The sequence below is a fragment of the Neodiprion fabricii genome, chromosome 6 (assembly GCF_021155785.1).
Source record: "Neodiprion fabricii isolate iyNeoFabr1 chromosome 6, iyNeoFabr1.1, whole genome shotgun sequence".
NCBI classification, from domain to species: domain Eukaryota; kingdom Metazoa; phylum Arthropoda; class Insecta; order Hymenoptera; family Diprionidae; genus Neodiprion; species Neodiprion fabricii.
The window spans coordinates 12,956,090-12,973,008 of record NC_060244.1 but is presented as its reverse complement, the minus strand read 5'-3'; the positions used below and the strand labels follow the sequence as shown (position 1 = coordinate 12,973,008).

At 41.3% G+C, this 16,919-nt stretch overlaps 1 protein-coding gene and 2 long non-coding RNA genes across 6 annotated transcripts in view; 2 read left to right on the top strand and 1 right to left on the bottom strand.

Moving 5' to 3' along the window:
• LOC124185018 (dipeptidase 1-like) overlaps nucleotides 1-16,919 on the bottom strand; it is a 1,685,273-nt gene that overhangs the window by 746,411 nt on the left and 921,943 nt on the right. The gene's annotated exons all lie outside the window — the stretch shown is intronic.
• The window catches only part of LOC124185031, a 238,943-nt gene that overhangs the window by 178,299 nt on the left and 43,725 nt on the right, over nucleotides 1-16,919 (top strand). The window lies entirely within an intron of this gene.
• LOC124185032 lies at nucleotides 6,184-13,649 on the top strand. Its single transcript, XR_006871332.1, has 3 exons — nucleotides 6,184-6,194; nucleotides 10,316-10,318; nucleotides 13,518-13,649. It is a non-coding gene; the product is annotated as an uncharacterized LOC124185032 (long non-coding RNA).

Here is a 16,919-nt window from a genome sequence, read left to right as displayed (position 1 = left end):
TTTCACTATTCCTCTCACCGACTGTTCGTCGGCCATTGTACCCCCACACGAGAATATTTCACTCCCACAGGTATCTTACACACGCTTCCAAAATGTCCGCCACGCGGTCGACAATCCCGACCCACGCGTCTCGTTGCCACTCGAAAAAATTCGCGCTGTCCCTTAAAACCCCGCAGCACGATTGCCTGGGCCCATAACCTATTGAGATAAACGACTCGTTTATTGCAGTGTCAAATGTCTCGAGGTTTAAGGGAGCAGGATGTTTTCGGATATAAATAACGATAGACATCATCAAGCATGTACAAACGAAAGATAAGGTTTTATTATTTTTTTTTAATATTGCACGAAAACGTGTTATACTCGATAGCTGATGTTAGACGACTGACTCGCCTTCCGGCCGCGTTCTCGCATAACGCCTCTCTCGGCCACGCATGGGAACATAGTTAATGATGGCGTCGCATCGAGTGCGCACGCAGGCGCGCGACTATTCGAAAAGTCCGATAACTTTTTTTTTACTCAATAGTCTCTAGTTTGCGGTAAGTGCGAGAGAAAGAGAGATAATATTCGGTACGATAAAAGGTAATTCAAGATACGGCAAACAATATTCAAGATAATTAATATGCAACGTACGGCAAACCAAATAGACTACGGACAACTACGATCAGCGATATTAGCGAAGAAAATAATGAAAAAGATGTTATGCGATACGGCACAATACTCCAATGTTAAATGAACGACGAGCGGGACCGCGCAGCGATGTAAGATCGCTCCCGCGGTACACTCACTGAGGTACGATAATCAACGGTAATAGGTAAAGAGACAGATATAAACTAATCAGAGAAAATATAACGAAATAACAATGCTCAGTAGCTAAGATAAAAATTGATCCTCCAACGGAACGCGCTGCTAGACAGCGATATTAGACATTCGAATATTCCAGGAGAGAAAGATAATAAAATAAAGCAATAGTCACTACAATGCGTAAGTAATAGTCAACCAGTGGCGAAGTTACTTGCAATAAGACAGAGAAAGGGACAAGATAAGAGATAAGAGAGAATAAGGTACGAGCCCAGGTGGCTCAAGCAGACCAACTGCAAGATAAAGAGAGAAAGAGATAAAGGTAAAGGTACGATATATTGCAAGTAATCTCGTGGCTTCACAAAATAGAAAAGGAACCTCACTTACGTAAAAGAAGATATAGCATGTACTAGCGAATGCGGTATGATAGCGAGAATTAAAGCGATAGGTAGCTGTTTCGGCAAGGTATCGAATAGTTAAATGTGTGTCTCGCGACACTCAAAATCGTCCTCGCACATGTACGCACACTCGCGTGCAATGTTTACTTGCCGTCTCTGCGTCAAATCTCGCCGCTTGCCCGTGTCGCGACTCAAAACCCATCAGCTGTATCTCATGTATTGTCTACTGTCTCGAAATCATGTATGTGTATAATCTACGTGTTCTCTCGCTCTGTAAAATCTTCACTCTCTGTAACGTTCTCTTGCGATACGGTCTGTATCGCCGCATCAAAACGAATAAAAGTTCTCTGTTACTATTAATCATCATCTCTCTCCATCTCTACATCATTTCGTTTCATTCACACTCGTTCTTATCACTAATTCGCGGATCCCACGTCAATGATCCATATCTTTTTGCCATCTCTCTAAACAGTAGCGATAAGGCACTGAAGACTACGATAGCACGTCGGTATGATACAAGAACTGAACGTAGAGTGACGAGGTGAGCGATGATCCTGATTTTCGTCGAGCTGCTGTCACGTGATTCTTCCTTAAATTTGCGGTATTCTTATTGGACCAGCAGGTCGCGTAGGTCTGGTCTACGGGTAGGCGGCGATAATCCCTCGCCGCTTGTTTTTCTTCTCCCTCGACGACAGGTATCGAGGTATCGGGACGTCGGAAGGTGGTCAGAGATGTTTTCCTTCAGCTGTGCGGTATCGTTGGTGAGAGGGGGGGGGGTCGTACTGCTCATGTGTTGCGATACTGAGGTATGCGGCAATATTACGTCACCAGTCCTTTGGACTTACGACCGACTGTAACTCACTCCTTGCTTTACTGGTACTCCCCGTTGTAGCTATTTCGTCGGCGCTGTATCCCGGCCCTCGCTCATTGAAGCCCTCATGCCGGAACGATCTGGTGGTGATGGCCCTCAACCCGGATCCCCACACTATACCCACCATATCCACGTGGTCAGCATATCATTAGCCTATTCCACGCCGCAGTCCTTCGATAGGACGGTTCGTGAAGAGAAAACCGTCCTCTATTTGATAGACGACGACTTAGTAAATGTTAGGGTCGGTTCAGCTCCAGGCTGATAAGTATCGTCGACGGGAGGCTTTGTTGTGTTTTTGACGCACAGCCCTGTACGCCGCCTAACGATGCATCCGAGCGGTAGAAGCATTCATTCGTGCTTCGGCTCCTGGCCGATAAGTCGTAAATAGTCGGAGGTACTGTTTGTGCATCACGCACGACCCTGTTCGACAACTAGATAGGCATCCATCGGGAGTGGTCTCAGCGGTATTCGTTCGTCTGTAGTCGGTGGTGGTCGATGTTGAGCTGGTACGTGACCCCCGTCAGGCAGTGTCCTGGTATCTTGACGCAAAGGTCTCGCAGATGGTTCTCGTAGAGCGTTACAGAATTAGAAAATAGCATACAATCAGCTTAGTAAAGAGGATTCAACTTAAAGATAATTAGTCGTTTATTTTGGGAGTATTGGCCTCAGACGTTCTTTCGTTATTTTTAGCGATATCTGCACCCAGGGGAATGCGATAATGAAACAAAGTGACGGGGTACGAAATACCACGTCACAATACATTACTCCAATTTCACCCGACTAAAGGTCGTATGTTTCTGTTTTTATATACATTACTCCAATTTCACCCGAAACGCCGAGATTGGAGGAAAATTTCAAGTTTCGAGTCGGAGTCGATAAGACCATACGCAATTAGGAATCGAATTTTTTTTTTCATTAAGTTAGTAATATAAAGTCGTATCTGCCAGTACATGTGACCTTTTGCTATTAGTTGACCTGTAATTTAATGTCAACGTTTCTGGGTACATTTTCATGTTCCAACCCCAAATCCAAAAAGAAAACATACAACCTTTTGCCATTAGTAACCTCAAAAAGATGTGTAATGGCGCTTACGACCTTTTGACATTAGACATGCGATATCTTTATTCATAAGTAATGCTTCACATACAATTCATGAATTTTGTCATCTTTTGCCATATACCTAGACAATTATTGTACAGAAATCTTACTTAATAATCTTTTTTAAAGGCGTTCCGTGTCATTTCTTTGAACTGTAAAACAATTTTCATTAGTTATTTTTCAAAATTTCTTGTTGGATTATTCGACCATACATGAATTTAGATATCCTGGACGTGGTTAAGTTTTTCAAGGCAATTATTACAGTACCGCTGCCCTCAACAGTATGAGACCTATTGAAAGAGTAGTATAATAGAAAAGTCTAAGACACCCGTTTCCCATTACACATTTTTCAATATTACGAAACATTTTTAAGCTCATCACGTGAAAGACTTTGCATGAATCACCACATTTTTGAACGTAAAATTATACTTAATACCAAACATGTATTAATTGGATGAAATAATAGATATTTCCAAAATAGAACGGTGATCAGTATTCTAAATAATTTTCTTACCACTTGTAGGTGGAGCAGTGGTCTCAATTCCATAACAGTCCTTCTGGCAGCAGTAACTGGGGCCGACCAAAAAAAAGTTGTCCTCGATGACTTTGTTGAAATTATCTTGAAGTAGATAACTTGGATGAACTGGTATGGTTGCGAATCTTTTGATTCTGGGCTGACATCCTTCATCGCATAATGACACCTCGGTAACACAAGGTGTGTTTTTAAAAAGTTGTAAACATGAGTGACTTACGGTCACCGCGCATTTCACTTTTACGGTATTGTGATACCCAGGTTCTGATGGAAATAAGTTGACTAGCGCTTCAGTTCTTAGATAATACGTGTCTTTAGTAATCCCTTTACTTTCTGTATCTTTTATCATTCGAAAAAAAAGCTTGTTTCAGTTAATTTAAAACATTCGTCTTTAAACCGGATGCTGTCAAATATGCTAGTCAAACAAATTTTATATATATTATCAAATGCACAGGTATTCGTCAGGGTTATCTTTTTTCCTTTCAAATTGGTTGTTTGTAGTGTCAAGGAACTGCCATTTTTTATAATCGGAACCTTTTTATTTTGTCATGTAAAAGAAATTCATTTTCCGTAAAATTCTTTCGCGGGTATCGCGACTTCTTCTTCAGGGGTTGTACAGACAGTCCACACCAGTTCTCCTGCTTACGGGAATTTACTACATCAATTACGGCTTTCCCTGAAATTTCCGAGCAAGAACTACAGAGTCGCCTCTGGCCGTAACCTTCTTCCTCTCCTGGCACCGGCTTTGAACACAAATCGAGAACATGAACAAATACCCCACATATTACACCGACGCGCGACGTGAAGTTAGCCCCCCATTTTGAGAAATCGGAATTTTCGAAAATTGTTCCAGATTGTTCTAAGTTTGTTCTACATTGTTCCGAAACTTAATATTGATAACTCGTGTAACACATTTGAAAAATGCTAAAAACCGTTTTTTGACCGAGCCCCCCACTTTTAAAAAATCAAACTTTTTTTTCTTGTTCTGGTTTGTTCTAGTTGTTCTAAACGATGTTCCAAAACAGTGAAGTCGTAAGTTCAATAGCGGGCCCACCAAAAGGGAAAAAGAATTTTTGACTAGCCCCCCACTTTTTGAGAATCCAACTTTTTTCGATTGTTCCAGGTTGTTCTCGTTGTACTGAACATTGTTCCATAACGGTCGAGTCGTAAGTTCAATAGCGGGCCTACCAAAAGGGAAAAAGAATTTTTGACTAGCCCCCACTTTTCGAGAATCTAACTTTTTTCGATTGTTCTAGGTTGTTCTCGTTGTACTGAACATTGATCCAAAATGGTCCAGTCGTAAGTTCAATATCGGGCCTACCAAAAGGCAAAAAGAATTTTTGACTAGCCCCCAAATTTTTGAGAATCCAACTATTTCGATTGTTCCAGGTTGTTCTCGTTGTACTGAACATTGTTCCAAAACGGTCAAGTCGTAAGTTCAATAGCGGGCCTACCAAAAGGCAAAAAGAATTTTTGACTAGCCCCCAAATTTTTGAGAATCCAACTATTTCGATTGTTCCAGGTTGTTCTCGTTGTACTGAACATTGTTCCAAAACGGTCAAGTCGTAAGTTCAATAGCGGGCCTACCAAAAGGCAAAAAGAATTTTTGACTAGCCCCCCACTTTTTGAGAATCCAACTTTTTTCGATTGTTCCAGGTTGTTCTAGTCGTACTGAATATTGTTCTAGAAGCACGATGTAGTGGGTCGATCCATAGACTCGTAAAATCAAATAAATTACTTTTTTAATTTGTAATTGATTTTGTTTTTCATTACAAATTATAGTAAATGTAATTAATTACAAAAAGTAATTGGATGCTGCCCAACACTGGCCACGAGAGGGGCAGGTACGAGCGCCTGTCCAGTTCTTGTATGCATATAGCGGCGGCTATATGCGTGCGTCCCGGGGAGCGGCCGAGTGGAGGGCGCCGCATTGCTCTGCGGCACCTCTTGGTGTTCCGGGCTCCCACTCCATACTAAGTTCCTACAACCACCAAGGCGAGGCGCAGCCCAGTGCAGTCGTAATTGCTTCGCCCGCAAGCAAAGTGCGACGATAGATAGATTAGAACCAAGTGGTTTACCACTGTCGACATGGTACCGGTGAATCTGCCACGCATTCTATATGGTATCGGAATCTATCAAATCGTATATTAATGCACAAGCCTGTCGGAGCACACATCATATCGTTCGATCACTCCGCACCCCGGTAGACACCTCGCACTCGGCAGTCCAAGGGCGCATTTCATCGAAAGACTGCACTGATCTGGATATTGCGCCTGCGTGTTATTCTTACTCTCAAGCAAAATTTACTTATTTCAATCGCATTCGATCGTCGATCTTCTTTTCCATTTATTTTTTTTTTTTCTAATCTTTGATTGTACATTGCCATTGCGTTGATATTTTTACGTCATGTTTCAACACGTTCCACGTCTTCTGGATGTGATATTAACACCTGATTTCAGAAATGTCGTCGATGCACATGGAACACCCGCTGTTCCGAGTAATTTGATTTATAAGCAAATAAGTGACAAAATGAATCGCACCATACAGCACAAATATATATATGTGGTGATAAAGAATAATCGATACAACATATTGGATAAAATCTTACAGTTTCATGGCATCGAAGCTGACATATCATTACAGAAATCAGTCGCTGAAACATCTGCTGATAACAGTTTAGGTAGTAAAGAAAAACACGAGTTTGTAATCGAATTTCCGTATAAGACTTGGGTGAAAATGTCGATAGAAAATGTTATTTATGCTGATAAATCTTGTGGTAAAAGGAAGTATGGTACTTTACAAAGACGCATTTGGACGGATAAACTATTCTACGCATTATACGATGAAACTAAGCTAACATGCCCCATGTCTTTCAAGCGTTGTAAAACTTCAGAAACTGGCATGTATCTGACTGTTTCAGGGTCATGTGCAGAATGTGGCTGCACATTTGATGGTTGTGTCGTGAACAAGCCTATTACTCAGTCTTCTGTGACCATGGAATGTTCAGTTACAAATTTCGATCCAGCAGTAAAACATGTTAAAAAACGTCAGTTGAAAGGACATCGTCGAGCGGTAGTTTCCAAAACTTTGACCGAAGGTAATCAACTGCCATGTGTCTGGCGTCGGAATAAAGCCGACCTGTTGATGGAATTTGGTGATCCTGAACCGCCGCATTTACCAAAAAACGCTACGCTACGAAAGGCGAAACAAGAATACAGAGATAAAATCTTAGGCCTGAGTCAAGGAGTTGATCCAATAGGAAATATTTGCAAAATGAAATATGAAACTCATATGGGAGTTATTCACACGGTTGCATGCGATCCATTTTGTGTTCATTATTGGACATTGGAGCAAATAGCGACATACGTACTTTTTCCCCATCGCATTTCTATAGATGCTACTGGATCTCTCGTTAAAAAATTAAAACTACCAAACAGTGAACTTTCACCACATATATACTCATATCAGATCGTATGTGAAACCTCAACCTCAAAAATGCCAGTATTTCAAATGCTCAGTGCTGTACAACACACGAACGCAATTCAACACTGGCTTCTCGAAATTATGCGAATAGGAAGCACGCATAAATCCAACTTCCCCAATCCCCGTGAAGTTGTTTGTGATTTCGACAAGGCTCTGATGGGAGCAATAGCGAGAGCTTTTGGTCACTGTAGGAACTTGAGGGATTACCTCAATAAATGTCTAGAAGTTGTCAGTGGCAAAGATACAGAAAAACCCGCCTGCTTTTTAAGATTAGACATATCCCGTTACGTAGCATTTATAGCGCGCTGGAAGATATTTGGTTCTCTACACCCAAGGGTGAAGACATTTTATATAATGTTTATGTGCTTACTCACTAAAGTTACAGATTTTATCAGCTTCAGGCAGTTAGTAAAATCAGCTATTGTCCTCTGTACCAGTCAAGGTTGTGGCAATACTCAAACCGGTGCTGTCAGTCTAGCTGAGGAATCACGTGTTTTGATTTGCCAAGATATAAAAGGTACTCCGGACGTGGGCAATATGTACAATTTGGATGACTCTACAAAGGTTGTTACCTCACAGGAGGAGTTAGAATCTATCCAAGATGAAAGTGACGGTGGGGTTCATGATGGTTCAACAATCCATTTTTGGTCGTATCAATTCTTTGAAGAATGCATGGACGATGGATTACGCATTCTTAAGATTATTTTTGGAAAAAGGTTCATCGAATGAAGTGTGTAAGTTGAGAGCTAATGTTTTAAAGCAAGTCAAATGCTTCAAGCAACCATCGCGGGTGCCTGAACTGTTAAAAATAGATGCATTATCGAATATTTGCAATCTATGTGAATATGTTTTCCATGAAGACTGGAGTGCAATTGCGGAATTGACATGTGACATGTGCAAAAAAAAATAAACGTGTTGGTAAGACTATACCTCTCATTAACTTAAATACAATAGCGAGTAGCTTCCAGAAATTAGGCGAGGCATTGCAGATCAGTGGTTTTTCAGAAAGAAGATGTTGCAATCAATCATTTTCATCCGTTGTTACATACGGACCACAAATTTTTATTGAATGCGACAATGGTTCGACTAATGCAGTTTCGTTGGAACAGTTTCCAAATTCGATTGAACTGGATCGAAAAAAATACATGTTAGCAGGGCTCGTTATATATGTCGGTGAAAGAACGGCTAGATCAGTGGGCCACTACACTGCATACGTGAAAAAAGATACCAAATGGGTTAAATTCGACGACTTGAAGCCCAAACCGTTATGTCCGCCAAAAGATGCTCAAAAAAAAGCCCGCACCTATGTATTTATGTAAGGACGTAGGAAATTGTTAGAGGATAATCGTGTTCGGTGAAAAAGTTATTTACCAACATAGCTAAAAATTTGAACGGTCACGCGAGGGAGATGACCTCAAGAAAACTACTCCCGTTTTTCATTAACATTTTGTCAAGTTGGTCACGCGAGGGGGATGATCTCAAGAAAACTACTCCCGTTTTTCATTGATATTTTGTCAAGTTGGTCACGCGAGGGAGATGACCTCAAGAAAACTACTCCCGATTTTCATTAATATTTTGTCAAGTTGGTCACGCGAGGGAGAGAACCTGATAAAAACTGCTCCCGTTTTTCCCTAATATTTTGCCAAGTTGGTCACGCGAGGGAGATGATCTCATGAAAAACTACTCACGTTGTGAATTACGTTCTCCACGCCAAGTCTGGCTCATGTGACTGAAGCTAGCAGCAAGTACCAACAGCCCAGAGGCTCTGGGATCGGGCCGTAACAGAGCTCAAGCACCCCGTCCAAATACATGATACTTAATAATTTTTTTCTTTAAATCCACACCATGATTGAAAACGTAAAATGAACCAACCCATAAATTAATGAGTATCAAATATAACGAAATCCGAAAACTCAAATCATGATGAAGTACGACCCACTACATTGTGCTTCTGGAAAAATATTCAGTACGACTAGAAAAACCTGAAACAATCGAAAAAAGTTGGATTCTCAAAAAGTAGGGGGCTAGTCAAAAATACTTTTTGCCTTTTGGTAGGCCCGCTATTGAACTTACGACTTGACTGTTTTAAAACAATGTTCAGTACAACGAGAACAACCTGGAACAATCGAAATAGTTGGATTCTCAAAAAGTGGGAGGCTAGTCAAAAATTCTTTTCGCCTTTTGGTAGGCCCGCTATTGAACTTACGACTGGACCGTTTTGGAACAATGTTCAGTACAACGAGAACAACCAGGAACAATCAAAAAAATTTGGATTCTCGAAAAGTGGGGGGCTAGTCAAAAATTCTTTTTCCCTTTTGGTAGGCCCGCTATTGAACTTACGACTCGACCGTTTTGGAATAATGTTCAGTACAACGAGAACAACCTGGAACAATCGAAAAAGTTGAATTCTCGAAAAGTGGGGGGCTAGTCAAAAATTCTTTTTGCCTTTTGGTAGGCCCGCTATTGAACTTACGACTTGACCGTTCTGGAACAATGTTTAGTACCACGAGAACAACCTGGAACAATCGAAATAGTTGGATTCTCAAAAAGTGGGAGGCTAGTCAAAAATTCTTTTCGCCTTTTGGTGGGCCCGCTATTGAACTTACGACTGGACCGTTTTGGAACAATGTTCAGTACAACGAGAACAACCAGGAACAATCAAAAAAATTTGGATTCTCGAAAAGTGGGGGGCTAGTCAAAAATTCTTTTTCCCTTTTGGTAGGCCCGCTATTGAACTTACGACTCGACCGTTTTGGAATAATGTTCAGTACAACGAGAACAACCTGGAACAATCGAAAAAGTTGAATTCTTGAAAAGTGGGGGGCTAGTCAAAAATTCTTTTTGCCTTTTGGTAGGCCCGCTATTGAACTTACGACTGGACCGTTTTGGAACAATGTTCAGTACAACGAGAACAACCTGGAACAATCGAAAAAATTTGGATTCTCGAAAAGTGGGGGGCTAGTCGAAAATTCTTTTTCCCTTTTGGTAGGCTCGCCATTGAACTTACGACCAGACCGTTTTGAAACAATGTTCAGTACAACGAGAACAACCTGGAACAATCGAAAAAAGTTGGATTCCTAAAAAGTGGGGGCTAGTCAAAAATTCTTTTCCCCTTTTGGTGGGCCCGCTTTGAAGTCTGTGTAAAAGGTATCCAAGGCTTTCTCCGTGGTGAGCTCTAAAGCTTTGATCATTTGATCGAGGTTGTCGATTTGTTTTTGCAGCACGTTGAATTTCCGTCTCAAGATTTTCAAAGTTACAGCATTGTTTGGCTCTGCGGGATCTGCGACATTGCACAGTCTCTTGTTCCGTATGTTACGCTTCGACTGCCATGACTTTGACGTTAATATAAGCTGAACTTTGTATAACTTTTTTGACTTGCATGTATCATGTAAGACTGACGAGTCTGCATCGGATGCGTTGAGCTTATATATGTGTATATATATATATATATATATATGTATATATATATATATATATAAACCGATAGATCGCAAGAATTTGGAAACGGTGCGCACTGCGTTCTGCGCATATCGAAAAGAAAAATGACGTCAGAAATGCGGTGCCCACTGCGTTCTGCGCATCTCGGAGTGAAAAAATGACGTCAGAGACGACTGGGTACACCCTTTATCCGACACGCCATCCCTAAATTTTTGAGTTTTATTGCTCTCCCGCCGTCTTTGACGTCATTTTTTCACTCAGAGATGCGCAGAACGCAGTGCGCACAGCATTTCTGACGTCATTTTTCTTTTTGATATGCGCAGAACGCAGTGCGCACCGTTTTCAAATTCTTGCGATCTATCGGTTTATATATATATGTATTGTTACAAAGGGTGAAATCACCCGTTTTGCCCCCTCTTTAATGATCTAGTAGTCAGCATAGATAAAAGACGTTTATAAACCTCTTATGTCTTTAAAAAGAATAAGGTTGCTGCGCCAACCGACATTATTGTAAAAACAGTCTTGTTTCAGACTTTAAATGAGAAACACGTATCTTGCATTAAAAGCATTTTTCACGATATTCTATTCACGCTCTTGATTTATTTGACTTAATAAGTAAACTCGCGGATCCATATTTTATTAACGTAACGTCAAAGTACGTTACATTCGGTGTCAGAAGCGGGATCTTGAGTTTCTTTTTAATTAAGTCGATTCAGTGCGTGTAATAAACAATGAGCAGTAGTCGTAAGACGCGTTCACGTCGAAGGGAGAGTGGAGAAGAATCTTCTCTTATGGAAAACTCGAGGATTCCAGAAGAAATTTTATCACCTTCAGTGGACCCTCTTTTAACTCCTTCGACGGTCTCTCAACTTGATTTGCTAAAGACCTTGACACAACAACAAGAAGCGGCAAGACAACAACAAGAAGCTGCTGCTCAACAACAGCAAAAACTAATCCAGCTGCTTTAAGAGCAAGGGGAGGCTCGAGAGCGTTCAGAAACTAATCTTCAAGACCTTCTTCGGACGACTGTGGCGGCCCTTCAATCCGTTCATCAAATGAGTGGCGCTGGAGGACCGGCTGTTACACCACAAGGTTCTAGAGTCGCTACTCCTGTTCCCTCTCCTGTTCCCTTGCCTGTTCCTGTTCCCGTTGTTCAAGACATCCGACATCCAGGAGAAATCCAGGATGTTCGAGATTCAAGGTCTGTGCCTTTTATTAGGAGAGTAGATGAATCTCCAATTAGTAGAACAAGAGTAAATAATGAGGTTGGTTTTTCCGAGTCTTTGACTCAGGTTCGGCCTCGATATTCTCATTTTAATCAATTAAATAATTCGAGATTTCCTGAGGTTGCTTCTCAGATTGACGAGAAACCTCTTTATCCTTCAAAACCGCCAATTTTTGACGGGAAGATTCCATGGGCAGATTATGAACGTCAGTTTAATACGATTGCTAAACATAACCAGTGGGACTCCGCCATGAGGGCCCACAGTCTTGCCTCTTGTCTTCGAACGCCGGCTTTGAATGTTTTAACGGCATTGTCTAAGGAAGAAATTTCCGATTATGAGAAACTTAGTTCTGCACTCAAATTGAGATATGGAAATGACCACGTGACAAAACTGTACACGGCACAATTACAGACAAGAAGACAAGGACGAGACGAAGACCTCGCGTCTCTTAGTCAAGATATTGAACGGCTTTCTCGTATAGCTTTGCCAGATCACGAGCCGTCTCGTAATTTATTAGCAACACAAGCTTTTTTAAATGCGATCAATGATCCGGAGATTAAAATGGCCGTTGGAACATCGGGCCTCACTTCTCTGCGGGAGGCAACGGCCAAAGCCCTCGAGGTGGAGGCAATGAGGAAACAATATTTTGGAGTGAACAAGCTTCGTCGGATTGAGGTGTCCGAAAACGCCTCAAAAAGACGAAGTTTTGAACACTCGGAGGAGTCAAAACCTCAAAATTATAGAAATAAAAATAACTATAATAATTTTAAACCAAGAAATCGAGGTTCTTTTCAAAACTAACAAAACAAGCGTGTAAATAAGAACGCGGTCATGACGAGTCAAACCGGCTTGACCTGTTTATTTTGTCATAAAATAGGACATGATGCTGATCATTGCTTTTTACTTAAAAAGAATAGTGGAGAACCAATGCAAGACTCGAATTCAAACTCTTATAACTGGCGTAAGAAAAATATAGAAATAGGGGGAGCAAATCCTCAATCGAGTTCTTCAACAGGAACTCACCCAAAAAACTAATTTCAGATGATTTGTCAGGGCGAAAATCATTGCAGATTGTTGGAAGTGAAAGCCCTCTTAGAGAACAGTTTTTAATTAGAAGTCTACGACGGTCTGGTCTTTACGCGCGTGGTACTGTTAATGGCGTCGATTGTCTGTGGGTAATAGACACGGGCGCGGAAGTAACCGTAGTTCGATCGGATCTCTTTGAATCCGATGACCAGATTATTCCTTCTTTTTCTCTGCGAACAGCCACTGGAGAGACGACCCCGGTTTTGAGACAGGCTACTGTCCAAATTAACTTTTTTGGGTGTATCGACTCTCCACATGAGGTTTTTATAGCAGATATAGAGGATGAAGGTATTTTGGGAATAGACTGTCTTACAGCTCATAACTGTGTTATCTCGACTAAGAGAAATTCACTAGCTTCAAACAATCGCGAAATCACTCTTTGTACAAATAGAAATGAAATTTATTGGACCCCTCCTAGAATTCGAGAAATAGAACTTTCGGAGGAAGATTTGCAACAACATTTCCCTTCACATTTACAGAGCCTTGTTGAGAAATCTTCGATTTCGTTAAATTCAGCTCAGGTAGAATCGTTTAAATCTCTTTTGCTAGAATTCATAGATTCTTTCGCCAAAGATAGTGGTGATAAGTGCCGATGTACTTCTGTCAAGCATAAGATTGACGTCGGAGAGAGTTCACCAATTAAACAAGCTCCTCGAAGACTCGCTCTCAACGCCCGAGAAGAGGTGAAGAAGCTTGTGGAAGACATGCTAAAGAACGATGTTATTGAACCATCGTCTAGTCCCTGGGCCTCACCAATCGTCCTTGTTAACAAAAAGGACGGATCCAAACGATTTTGTATCGATTACAGGAAGCTGAACGATATAACGAAGAAAGATTCTTACCCCCTACCCAGAATCGACGAGACACTCGACCTGATAGCTGGTGCAACTTGGTTCAGCACCATAGATCTTCAGAGTGGATACTAGCAGGTCGAAATGGATCCTCTAGATAAAGAAAAAACAGCTTTTTTTACGGGCTAAGGAGGATTATGGCAGTTCAAGGTTATGCCGTTTGGTTAGAGTAATTCCCCGGCTACCTTTGAACGGATGATGGAGGCTGTTCTCCATGGGCTCACTGGCAAAATATGCCTCGTTTATTTAGACGATATAATCGTTTTTGGCAAGAACTTTGAAGAAGAAGTTCAAAATCTCAGACAAGTTTTCGATAGGCTGAAGCAAGCAGGTCTGAAAATGAGGCCGAAAAAATGCCATCTGTTCCAGAAAGAAGTCCTTGGACATATCGTTTCAGCACAAGGTGTGAAGACCGACCCATCCAAAATAGAGAAGGTTTCTTCTTGGCCGACACCTAAGAATAAAGAACAAATTCAAAGCTTTTTAGGCCTTTGTACGTATTACAGAAGATTTGTGAAAGGTTTCGCTAGTATAGCTAAACCTCTCCATCATTTGACCGGAATCAAGATTCCTTTTGACTGGACCCCGGAATGCGAAGAGGCTTTCAAGAAATTGAAGGAAAATCTTATTTCTTCGCCGATTTTAGCTTATCCAGAGGTCGAAATTCCTTTTATTTTAGATACGGATGCATCTCTTTCAGGAATAGGCGGGGTTCTGTCACAAATTCAGGGAGGTCAAGAGAGAGTGATAAGCTATTTCAGCAGAGTTTTGAGTAAAACCGAGAGGAATTATTGTGTCACTCGTAGAGAGCTTTTAGCTGTTGTTAAGACCGTAGTACATTTTCACCATTATTTGTACGGCAGGAGATTTTTGATACGTACAGATCATGCTTCTCTCAGGTGGCTACTTTCGTTTAAATCTCCCGAAGGTCAGGTAGCTAGATGGTTAGAAAGGCTCGGTCAGTACGATTTTGATATTCGTCATCGAGCAGGAATTCATCATGGAAACGCCGATGCTCTCTCTCGAAGACCCTGCGAGGAAATGCCAGAGTGTAAACAGTGTGCACGATTAGAGAAAAATCGTGACCCCTCTCTTATAATACGGAAGATTTCTTTCGAAAATAACCAGGAAGAATGGAGAAAATCGCAACAAGAGGACGATACTTTGAATCAAGTAAAGTCTTGGAAAGAAGCAGAAACTCGCCCGGACTGGCAGGATATATCTTCAGCCGAGCCAGATTTGAAAATTTATTGGGCTCAATGGGACTCTATTCTTTTAATTGATGGAATTTTATACCGAAAATGGGAATCTGCAGACTAGAAAGAAATCAGGTGGCAACTTTTGGTTCCCAGGTCACGAGTTCCAGAGATTCTTGCTCTGCATCATGATTCTCCTGCAGGCGGACACTTCGCATCAAATAAAACTCTGGGCAGAATTCGCAACTTCTACTTTTGGCCCCGTTGCCGGATGGACGTTGAAGATTGGTGTCGAAGATGTCGAATCTGCACGGCAAAGAAAGGACCTCGAGCGAAGGGACAAAGCTCTCTTCAAATTTACAACGTGGGAGCTCCATTTGAAAGAATAGCAATGGATATTCTTGGACCTCTCCCGATAACCCATTCTGGAAATAAATATGCTTTGGTTATTGCTGATTATTTTATTAAGTGGCCTGAAGTGGTCCCTCTCGCTGATCAAGAAGCCTCTACTGTAGCACAGGCAATCGTTAAAGAGTTTATTTGTAGACACGGAGTTCCTCTAGAACTTCATACTGATCAAGGCCGAAATTTTGAGTCAACCTTAATGAAAGAGGTTACTCAGATTTTAGGGGTTAGAAAAACTCGTACAACTCCTTTGCATCCGCAATCTGATGGCATGATAGAGCGTCTGAATCGGACTTTGCTACAATATTTGTCGTCCTTCGTAGAGCAGAATCAGAGAGAATGGGACTCCTGGATTCCTTTCTTCCTCTTATCTTACAGATCTGCGATTCATGAGACGACGAAGCAGACGCCAGCCCTCATGCTTACTGGAAGAAATCTTCGACTTCCGTCAGATTTAGAGAAAGGCCCTATTCCTGTGCAAAGACAACATCAAACAGATTATGCCTTTTCATTACAACAACGTTTAGAAGAAATTCATCACTTTGCTAGGAATAGAATTTCTATGGCTTCAGATAAATTGAAAACTCATCATGATATTCGAGCCAGAGATTTAAAATTTAATCCTGGAGATTCTGTCTGGCTCTTTCAACCTCGAAGACAGAAAGGACGATGTCCAAAGCTACAAAGAAATTGGGAAGGCCCTTACTTAGTGGTTAACCGGATAAATGATGTTGTTTATAGAATCCGAAGATCTCCTCATTCGCGTCAGAAAGTGGTTCACTTGGATCGTCTTGCTCCATTTGAAGAAGATCAACCTGGAACAGTCTCTCCAAGACCAGGAACATCCTTCGGGGTTAGATCTTCAAACGAACACCCTTGACGACTGTGATCGATTTGGCCTTCTTTACAGTCGGTTATCGATTGGGAGAAGAATTTACCTTTCGGAATTCATTTGAGTAAAACTCGACCGCTTACGATTATTATTGAAGGAAATATCGGATGCGGAAAAACAACTTTCACCAAGAGGTTTTAGCAGATCGCCAGGTCTGTACACTTTTAGAACCTCTTGAGGAATATCGAGATGTAGCTGGAATTAATCTTCTAGATTTGATGTATCAAGACGCAGATCGTTATTGCTATTATTTTCAGCATTTCGCTCGAATGGTTATGTTAGATGAACATCTGCCGACGACTTCATTACCTGTAAAGGTGATGGAAAGATCGATATACAGTAGCAATTGTTTTGTAGAAGCTCGTCGAAGGTTAGGTAATTTTCGCGACTTCGAATCTCATTTACTGACAAAAAATTTTGATCTTCTCATTCGCTCGTCTGAGCTCAGAGTAGATTTGATTGTTTATTTGCGAGTTTCCCCAGAAACTTCTTTTGCTCGAGTTAGTGCCCGTTCTCGTAAGGAACAATCGAGTATTTCTTTAGAGCTACTCAGAACTATTCATGAGGTTCATGAAGATTGGCTAGTAAAACAAACCTTTTCTTCTTCATCGGCTCCTGTTTTAGTTATCAATGCAGAAGCTACGG